This window comes from Triplophysa dalaica, chromosome 25 (genome assembly GCF_015846415.1).
Source record: "Triplophysa dalaica isolate WHDGS20190420 chromosome 25, ASM1584641v1, whole genome shotgun sequence".
Lineage (NCBI taxonomy): Eukaryota > Metazoa > Chordata > Actinopteri > Cypriniformes > Nemacheilidae > Triplophysa > Triplophysa dalaica.
In genome coordinates, this window is record NC_079566.1 from 742,267 (window position 1) to 753,142 (window position 10,876).

Sequence of the window (10,876 nt, forward strand, 5' to 3'; positions counted from 1 at the left end):
GAGAGAGAGGGAAACACGAGGTTTTGTTTGACAGTGAGAGAGCGCAAACCAGAGTAATAACATTTGTGAAGTGTGTCGGAGAGAGAGAGAGAGAGAGGAAGAGAAAGTCTTCGAAAGAATTTGAGAGGAAAGGGAGTGGCGGGTTTGACTAAAAACAAGCAGTCATAGATCTCTGTGATATAGTGAGGTGTTTGGTAAGTTAAATATGAGTTTGTTACCCAAAGAAAGATATGAAGTTTTTCTTTAATAGCACAGCAGACTTAAAACTGCATTTCACAATTTCTTTTGGTTTAAATGACATAAAGTACATATACAATCGGTATTCAAAACTTTCTCCTTACCTTACCTCCATCCAAGTTCGTTCTTCTGAGGCTGCCTCGCAAGACCAGTCTCCACAAGAACAAGTCCGTTCTTTGCGTTCTTGGAATTGAGAAATGGCCACAGTTTCATCGGACGCACAGTAACTGGCTAGTAACTATTTATACTTTATAAAAAACTTTAAAATATAAACTATTTATATTTTATTTATATTAATTTATATTGATAAGTTATTAATATTTATGTTATTGCATAATAATTGTATGAAATAAACAATTTGTGGAATTTTATTGTACACTCACCTAAAGGATTATTAGGAACACCTGTTCAATTTCTCATTAATGCAATTATGGTGGTGGTGTAATGGTGTGGGGATGTTTTCTTGGCACACTTTAGGCCCCTAAGTGCCAATTCGGCATCGTTTAAATGCCACGGCCTACCTAAACATTGACCATTTCTGACCATGTCCATCCCTTTATGACCACCATGTACCCATCATCTGATGGCTATTTCCAGCAGGATAATGCACCATGTCACAAAGCTCGAATCATTTCAAATTGGTTTCTTGAACATGTAAAAGAGTTCACTGTACTAAAATGGCCCCCACAGTCACCAGATCTCAACCCAATAGAGCATCTATGGGATGTGGTGGAACGGGAGCTTTGTGTATACCACAAATCTCCATAAACTAACTGCAAGATGCTATCCTATCAATATGGGACAACATTTCTAAAGAATGCTTTCAGCACCTTGTTGAATCAATGCAACGTAGAATTAAGGCAGTTCTGAAGGCGAAAGGTGGTCAAACACAATATTAGTATGGTGTTCCTAATAATCCTTTAGGTGAGTGTATATCCCTTTTATAAAATTAAATTAAATTTTTTGAATGGGTCGAGTAAGTTTAACCAAGTGACTGTTCTTGTACTGGTAACCCAAAATAATACTGCACGGACATGCTTTTAACTTGCTAGCTAATGTAATAATCAAGGGTATTCTTTTTGGTTTTGTATCTGAAGTTTAGTTTGGAGACATAAGCATTTGTGCGTGGTAACGTTTATTTTTGCTGTTGCTTTAAAATCGTATATTAAAAATAGCATCAAAATAAAAATTATGCTGGTATACAACGAACTGAAAATGTTTGGTTTTGGCAGAACATGATGAGCAGTGTTTCAGATCGCAGATTTCGGTTTCTTGGTAATCACATTTGGGTCATTGCTGGGATTTCCTCTGTGTGAGAAAATAGAAAGAAACAGGAGACTTAAAATAATGTCCATTGTTTTTAAGAGAAACTATATTTATTTAAAGGCCAGACTGGTGATTTTTCTTTCCTATGTTGAGAGAGATTTACAATAAGCACGACACAGAACAAGAATGAGAAAAGAACGAAGAAAGGAAACAGGAACTATAATAACACTTTTTTGTAGTGCTTTTAGTGCTCGTATGCATTTAAATTTCACAAAATAAGCTCAAAATATTGACCCCTTTCTTACACACACCTCTGGTTTTTACAAAAACTACAGCAATGAGCAATATAGTTTTTTCAGCATTTATTCATTTTTGTTAATATTACTTATGTCAATACAACTATTCATGTTAGTTCATGGAGTATTAACTAATGTTTACATTTGAAAAACTTTTTATTCTAAATAAAAAATCATGTTTTTTATGTTATCATGTTTATTTTGTTTTATCATGTTAGTTAGATGTATTTTATGAGTTATAATTACTTAATCAAAACAACCCAACTGCAGTTTGATTAACAAATGAACATTAACAAATGCAATGTTTTAGAAGTATTGTTTATGTTTATGCATTATGTTAACAAAAACAACCGTACCAAATTTTCATTTTCAGTTGAACTATTCCTTCAACCCCAGGTTGTTTCAGGAAGAGTCTTTCTTTAATAAATTAATTCTCTTGCATACCCACCCCTGCTCTAAAAACCCATTGACACCGCATTGCCGTTGTCCTGTATACAGTGTTGTTCTTCAACACAGCTGCTTATTTTCCCCAGCAAAATCTCATAAGAACTTAATAATGAAGCTGAAATACTGAGGCGTTTTTTTCTGTTGATACCTTAGGCTGTTTCAGCACCTTGTAGTCTGAGGCTTTTTGTTCAGATGAAATAAAATAGCAACTTCCGAACGGTGAACATTAAAAAATGTGCACAAAAAGCATCTACTAAAGTATATTAAAACACAGTTCACCGAAGGCTGTGTGAGACTGTGGCACTCTGGTGAAGTTTGACTCCAGTGAGTCTGTGCAGTGGACTGGGTTGATGATCTCATTAGCTGTGCACATCTAAAGAGCTCCACAACCACAAACTCACATATGCCAACCCTCACAGAAATGAATGGACAGAGCCATCCAGGGGTGCGTTTCCCAAAAGCATCGCTTGCCAACTATGGTCACAAGTTCCGTCGTGCCAGCACAGTTCACCGATTTAGTGTTTCCCGAAACCATCGTTCCAATGATCAATCGCAAGCCACATTGCAAAGTTGCTTGTTTGGAATTATAGGTAAGAGCTGTGTTAAGACACAGCGTTCCTTATTATGATGACATGTTTATTTACATGCATCAAGCTTTTTTCAAAGTAAGCAAGCAACACGCAGTGCATTCCATATCCATCATTTAAAAAATATTAAATTCAATTTGACATCTTTTAGTTTGTCAAGAAAATAAAAGTGCTGTTGTTTGAAAAGTGCTCATGCACATGACCTGCGATCTCTATGACCCTGGATAATCCCTGGGCGGTATGACGTAGGACACTTATAAATGAATTAAATCTGTTATTTACAAGAAGAATTTGACAATAATTCGATCTGAACGTATTTATAAGTTGACTTCATTACTTCTCCATTTGTGTGGCGTCATCAACTTGATTTCTGGATCAACTTGGTTCAAACAATTGATCTCCGACAGAGTTCCTACGGTTTCGGGAAACGCATCGTACTATGGTGGTTAACCAGCCAGTATTGTCATTGTTCGGGAAACGCACCCCAGTACGACCTGAAGGCTGACCTTCTTCTGCTGGTAGAAACTCATTCTTATTCAAGTGTCTGAGGCGTCGGCAGTAATCTTCTGGGCTCTAAATCGAGGTCACATCTCACATCTCAAATATAATTTCGCATGGTGTTATCAAAAATACTTGTGTTAGAGAACTTTACAGTTTGGTGACCGTGAACTGTAAATTTTGTGGGACAGAATTATCTCTGACAGGCTTGAACATCTAAATTCTCATGATCTTAATACTTCAATCACTTCTCGAGCCTGGCATCTCGGCAGTAATCTGTCTGAAGAGCCTCTTATCTGCAAGGACAGACTACAGACACCTCAGAAAGCTCAATACAGAATCTCACACGAAACATTACCAGTCACTGCACGAAACATCTTCTCAGTATGGACACAAACCTCCCAGGATAGCTTAAAGGTGAATGAAGCCAAACGATTGTTTTGGATCCACACAAATGAAATTTACAGGTCAAGAGCCCACTATATTGTTGAACAGGAAAGAGGCTGAGAGACAATCTGAGCATTTGATTGTTGGGTTTAGGCCATTTTGGAAAGTTAAAGAGGTACGTGTCTCCAGTCTTCTCATGAAAGGGCCAGAATTAGACCTTGAAAAGTAAACAAACAAAACTAAAGGAAATGGAGAGGGAACAGTGTGAAATAAGCTTAATGTGGAGTTAATTGGGTGGCTGGAATTTGAGTTTTTTCCAACAGTGTTGTGGGATTGTTTCCCACACACCTTTGGAAATTTGGTAATTTTCCGGTATGTGTGTTTTTTCATCTTCTTGTAACTATGAAGCAAAGCACAACATCTGCAGAAAAGGGGGTGGGTGAGTGCATGACAGAATGGGAGCATGAAGAAAAGAAACTACTTTTCGGTCTGTGCGCATAAATATATTTGCCAACTGCATGCACAAAAGCATCTATACATAAAATTGTTAAAGTGAGCTTAGAAATACCATCCAGTCATGCACTTACAGATCAGAGGTTTACAGGTCAACTTTACATGCCCTGATTCACTGATTCAAATATGACCAACTTTAAACTTTTGTACCTTTGTTTAAAAATAAGCCTGACCGCACGGATGAGCGTATGTGCTTTCAGACTTCGCTCTGAATTTAGGACGGCACATTAAATTCCCTAGCTCACTCACTAAGCCTTAATGCCATTAGGTTTGCTCTTGACTTAACCACCAACACAATCTTACAACAAAAACGTAACTACTTTATGGGGTGGCTAATTTTCCATGCAATCTCATGTGTATATTTTAGCAAGATTTGATTTTGCGCCACATTTACATTACATTTAGCAGTCGCTTTCATCCAAAGCGACTTACAGGTGGGGTAGGCAATGGAAGCAATTGGGACAGCATAAGTACAATAAAAGCATAAGTGCAATCAAAAAGGAAGACTGGTCTCATATAGCCTAACACAGTATACAGAACCATTCATTCATTCATTCATTCATTCATTTTTTTTTTTTTTAAGAGTAGAGAAGAAAATAGAGTCAGAACAGATCAGTCAGATGTTGACGGAAGAGATGTGTTTTCAGACGTTTCTTAAAGATGGCTACAGAATCTGCAGATCTAATAGCAGCGGGCAGATCATTCCACATAGGTGGAACAGATTCGGAGAAGGTGCGCGAGAGAGATTTTTTACCTTTATGGGATAGCACCACAAGACGCCGTTCGTTTGCAGAACGTAGGGATCTGGGGGGTACATATGTCTGCATTAGGGAGTGAAGATAAGGGGGTGCCGAACCAGTGGTGATCTTGTAGGCCAGGAGCAGAGTCTTGAATTTGATGCGAGCGACTATAGGGAGCCAATGTAGCTTAATGAATAGAGGAGTGACGTGTGCTCTCTTCGGTTCATTAAAAATAACTCTTGCCGCAGCATTCTGGATCATATGTAGAGGTTTGGTTGTGCAAGCTGGAAGTCCACCCAGAAGCTCATTGCAGTACTCCAGTCTGGACAGGACCAGAGCCTGTACTGGGACTTTCGTAGCATGCTCTGATAGGAAGGGTCTAATTTTCCTAATATTGTAGAGGATGAATCTACAGGACCGGGCAGTGCTGGCAACTTGATCTGTGAAGTTGAGCTGATCATCGATCACCACTCCCAGGTTTCTTGCCTTTCTGGAAGATGTGATGGTTGATGAGCCCAGTTGAATGGAGTGGTTGTGATGAGTCTTTGTATCAGCCGGGATTACAAGCAGTAACTAGCTTGTTACATTAGGTTTAGGGGGGGGTTAGGGGTGGGGCTTCATTATTGCATTTTTTTCTAGTAATCGTAAGTTTTTTTATGATTTATAATCCATATGAATGAGCCACCTCGAAAAATAGTTATGAATGAGATTGTACTGAAAGTGCAGAAACTTATTTGTGTATTTTTTCTTGCTATGGTAGTCAATGGGGGGCAAAATCATTTTTTTCTTCCAAATATCTTTCTCTGTGTTCATCAGAACAAAGAAATGATGATAGAATTTTCATTTTTGGGTGAAGTATCCCTTTAACACATTATAAATAGTGGTGTAGCAATGAAAATTAAAAGGATTCCCTCGAAGCTAGGCTCTTTCCGCCCCTCATGTCGCCGAAACAGCACTGATGGAAATTCTGGGTGGGTAGCGGTTTTGTTCAACACATAATTGGTGTGTCATCCGTTATATGGGTGTTTCTTCTTGTTTTATCCCCGGAGCCAAAAAACACACACAGAAGTCTTATCTTTGTTAACACGCACTAAAAGATAAGACCTTTCCATTAAATCTATAATGATAGGACAGAATGGTTGCCATTTGATTCTGTCCATCATTGTCTGGTTCATTACTCAGACGCCGTTGTCAGAGTAAAAGGAATTTCAAGAGACAAACGCATTCAGACTCCATCGGAACTCATTTTTCACCAAAAAAGCAACTGTTTTCTTTTCACAAAAAAACCATGCAAACTTGACCATAAAACACAATCAACGTTCGCAAATAGACGTGATGGCGGACAGGACAAAAGACATTTTGATTAAGTTATATAAATGGTTTCCATCAGCATCCTCGTGTCGTATAGAACAGCTGTACATGAGGGAACCGAACTTGTTGCTTAGCATGTAACTGACAAAGAACTTCAACAACACAAATCCTTTGTGTATACTTGTACTTGCATCCTAGGAAACGTGGATAGCTGCCGGTTTCTGATGTTACACATGTATGATTGATGTCCTTGAGTAGTTGGGGTTTTGCCCAACTCATTTCTAGAGTGTTTCTGTGCTGGAAATCTGATGTTCATCTATGCTATTCACAGCTTGTGCTGCAATGGATACATTGTTTAATGAAGTATGATGGTAAGGCTGCTTTAAATGCATTGCCTTGCTGAAAGGTGGCCGAATGTATCCGTAGAAATAGCACCCTTTCAAAAATCTTCCAAATATGCCGCCAAAAATAGCAACACATATTTTATGCCTCAGCAATCTCTGTTTCACAGGGGTTCATTACTGCTAGAGCTGCTGGGGGGTGTTTTGGAGAATACTTTGATTCTCTCGGTTTCCTCCTTCATCTCTTCCATATCAGCAAAAGTCCAATACCTCTGTCCTGTGTTTGACAATTATCTCTTTGGAATCTCTGAGAGGAAGCAGAGATTCTTATCAACTTCACACCTCACACGGTCTTAGCCTTTCTGAAGTATAGCACACTTTCTGTTGCACACTTCAAATGTCAGGCTGCTTCCGAATAAATGAATAAAAATAGAGCATGGTACACTGTTAACCACAATAACCTTAACAACAAAGTACTACAGTGGTATTTAAAATAATTCAAAGGTATTCTCGAAGAAAATGCCAAAATGTGGTGATTTTCCATAAAAAATGATGACTTCTGGCAGATTACTTATACACATACTGTATTTGTTATTAGACCTATTACAGTTTTGTTTTAGTGATAGTAAACGTACTTACTGTGGATGTGTGCATGGTCGGGTTTGTCGACCATGGGGGGGGTGGCATGCATATGTGTCTTCTGCATTCGTGTAGCGTGCATTCGCATTTACAGTGGGTACGGAAAGTATTCAGACCCCCTTAAATTTTTGACTCTTTGTTATATTTCAGCCATTTGCTAAAATCATTTAAGTTCATTTTTTCCCTTATTAATGTACACACAGCACCCCATATTGACAGAAAAACACAGAATTCATTTTTGCAGATTTATTAAAAAAGAAAAACTGAAATATCACATGGTCCTAAGTATTCAGACCCTTTGCTGTGATCATCCTTGAGATGGTTCTACACCTTCATTTGAGTCCAGCTGTGTTTGATTATACTAATTGGACTTGATTAGGAAAGCCACACACCTGTCTATATAAGACTTTACAGATCACAGTGCATGTCAGAGCAAATGAGAATCATGAGGTCAAAGGAACTGCCTGAAGAGCTCAGAGACAGAATTGCGGCAAGGCACAGATCTGGCCAAGGTTACAAAACAATTCTGAGCTATCGGGGGAGAAGGGCCTTGGTGAGAGAGGTAAAGAAGAACCCAAAGATCACTGTGGCTGAGCTCTAGAGATGCAATCGGGAGATTGGAGAAAGTTGTAGAAAGTCAACCATCACTGCAGCCCTCCACCAGTCGGGGCTTTATGGCAGAGTGGCCCGACGGAAGCCCCCCGTCAGTGCAAGACACATGAAATCCTGCATGGAGTTTGCTAAAAAACACCTGAAGGACACCAAGATGGTGACAAATAAGATTCACTGGTCTGATGAGACCAAGATAGAACTTTTTGGCCTTAATTCTAAGTGGTATGTGTGGAGAAAACCAGGCACTGCTCATCACCAGTCCAATACAGTCCCAACAGTGAAGCATGGTGGTGGCAGCATAATGCTGTGGGGGTGTTTTTCAGCTGTAGGGACAGGACGACTGGTTACAATCGAGGGAAAGATGAATGCGGCCAAGTACAAGGATATCATGGATGAAAGCCTTCTCCAGAATGCTCAGGACCTCAGACTGAGCCGAAGGTTTACCTTCCAACAAGACAATGACCCTAAGCACACAGCTATAATAACGAAGTTCTGGCTTCACAACAACTCTCCGACTGTTCTAGAATGGCCCAGCCAGAGCCCTGACTTAAACGCAAGCATCACGGCAACTAACTAGACTGCTGAAAATAAGGGCCAATACGGGGGAAAATTCCCGCAAAGCGGGAAGGGGGGTCACCCTAGCTGTGGCACACTGGCACAGCAAAAAAATCAGCAAGCAACAAAGTCAAAGAACATCTAGTTAGCTGTTTATTCATTAAATCATCTATGATCAGTTAATTTACCATTAGATACCATTACAGAAACTTCTTCCCTTTTTCGCCTGTCTGCTATCTGGTTAAGAGGTCAGGCTGATCTTGACCCAGCTCCCTAGTTTTAGGTTTGTGTCCGGAATTACCTGAGTCTGCCATTGACACTAGTGATGTGTCCTTCGAACGAGAAGAGCCGACTCCCATCGGGGAGAGACGAATCTTAAGCCGCAGGTAGGGCAGGACTTTATTTGGATGGGCACACCATGCGGCCAATCACATGGGAGGACAGGTTAGGATATAAAATTATGTGAAAGACAGAAGGACGAACAAGATCCGATGATAGCGAGTGTAGTGTTACAGGCAATGCACAGAGCGACAGAGAGAGGCAAGGGAGCCGGATTTAAGTGTAAGTGTGTTGTAAGAAATGAGCGAATATCTAAAAAGAAGATGTCAGCCCATCCAAGCGGAGGCATCTAACTCTAAATCTATCCAATTTCTAAATGCCAACCTGCACTAAAGAAGTGATTTAAAGGGACAGTTCACGCAAAACTGAATAGTCTGTTATCATTTACTCACACTCAGGTTGTTTCAAAAGAAATATATTTGTAACAATCTTAGCAAATTTTCAGATCTGTGACATGATCCACTTCCATAGTAGGAAAACAATATTGTATAATTATTTGTTCTGTTTAACACAAAGTGGGACATTTTGAAGAATTTCGACTATTGTTCCTACTATGGCAGTCAATGATGTCACAGAATTGAAAATCTGTTTGCTTCGGTTATGTGTTCAATTGAAGTTTATCAAAAATGTTAAATATGAGGAATTTTGTATTTTGTCTCGTAACAAAAAATGCCTAAAAATAAGTATTTTATGCAAAGCATCATACAAAATGCTAAATAATGCTGAAAGCATTTACAATTGATAATTGGGCAAAAATATATGGTGATACTTATTAAAGAGCCATTTGGGAGCCAAACCAAAATAGCCGGATCGTTGAAAAGAGCAGGATTTCCCAAATTGCGCCACTACAGACCAGCCCTGATTTTAGCAGTTTGGGCCGACAGAAAAATCGCCCATTTCAGATAAGATTTGTGAACGCTGATTGGGTACATTTTATGTCACGTCTTAAATAAATTGTATATCTTGAATCCGGATTTGACTAAATTCTACAAAGTCCCGCCTCCTGTAGGCGATTTATGATCGCCCCTCAGCTGAAATTGAGACGTACAGAGAGGCCATCTTGTGATGATGAAAACATATATTTTCCAAAGATGATTATCTATAACATTACATTACGCAAATTAACATAAAAAATTATATAATTATTATTTTGTGTGTGTAGCTCAGGGAGGGCGGCGCCCTATCGCCCTCTATTGGCCAGCCGCCACTGGGAATGATCACCACAGGGGAAATTGATTAACCAAACTAATGATGCTAAATGAAACGTAATAATTAGAGGGTTAGATCATTGTTTATGAAAAGTCCCCATAAAAAAATCAATGAGTAAAAATCTAGTATTTACAGAAACCTTATGTGTGGTTGCATTTAAGAATATGCGGTTAAGTGAGTTTTGGTGTGTTCCTGAAGCTTAGCTACATCTGTATAAAATAAAAAATATATACATATTTTGGGGTTCAACAATAAGTTGCCTGGTTGCCTTAAATTGTTGAGTTAATTCAACATTAAATAATATTTAATTCAACGCATTTACATTTAGTCATTTAGCAGAACCTTTTATTCAAAGCAACTTAAAGAGTTTAGGGGGAAATAAAAGATATGTCATACAGGAGCAATAAATCAGTAGGTGCCAATACAAAGTTACTGATTTCAACAAAAGCTAGACCACTTTTCACAGAAGAGATGGGTTTTAAGTATTTTTTTAATGTCGTGAGAGATGTGGTTGACCGGACAGAGTAAGGAAGAATGTTCCTCCAGGAAAGAGTTGTGAATGAGAATGAGCGGGAGAGGGATTTACTGCCCTTATGAGAAGGCAATACAAAACGCTGCTGGTTTGCTGAACGCAGGGATCTTGATGGGTGTAGGAGTGCAGGAGGGTGTGAAAGTATGCCGGTGCAGATCCAGTGATAGTCCTGTGGGCAAGCGTAAGTGACTTGAATCTGATACGGGCTTCAACTGGTAGCCAGTGCAGAGAGATGAAAAGGGGTGTCACATGAGCCCTTTTGGGCTGTTGGAAGACGATGCTTGCTGCTGCATTCTGAACCAGCTGGAGTGGTTTGATAGCCTTTGTAGGAAGACCAGCAAGGAGAGCATTGCAGTAGTGCAACCTT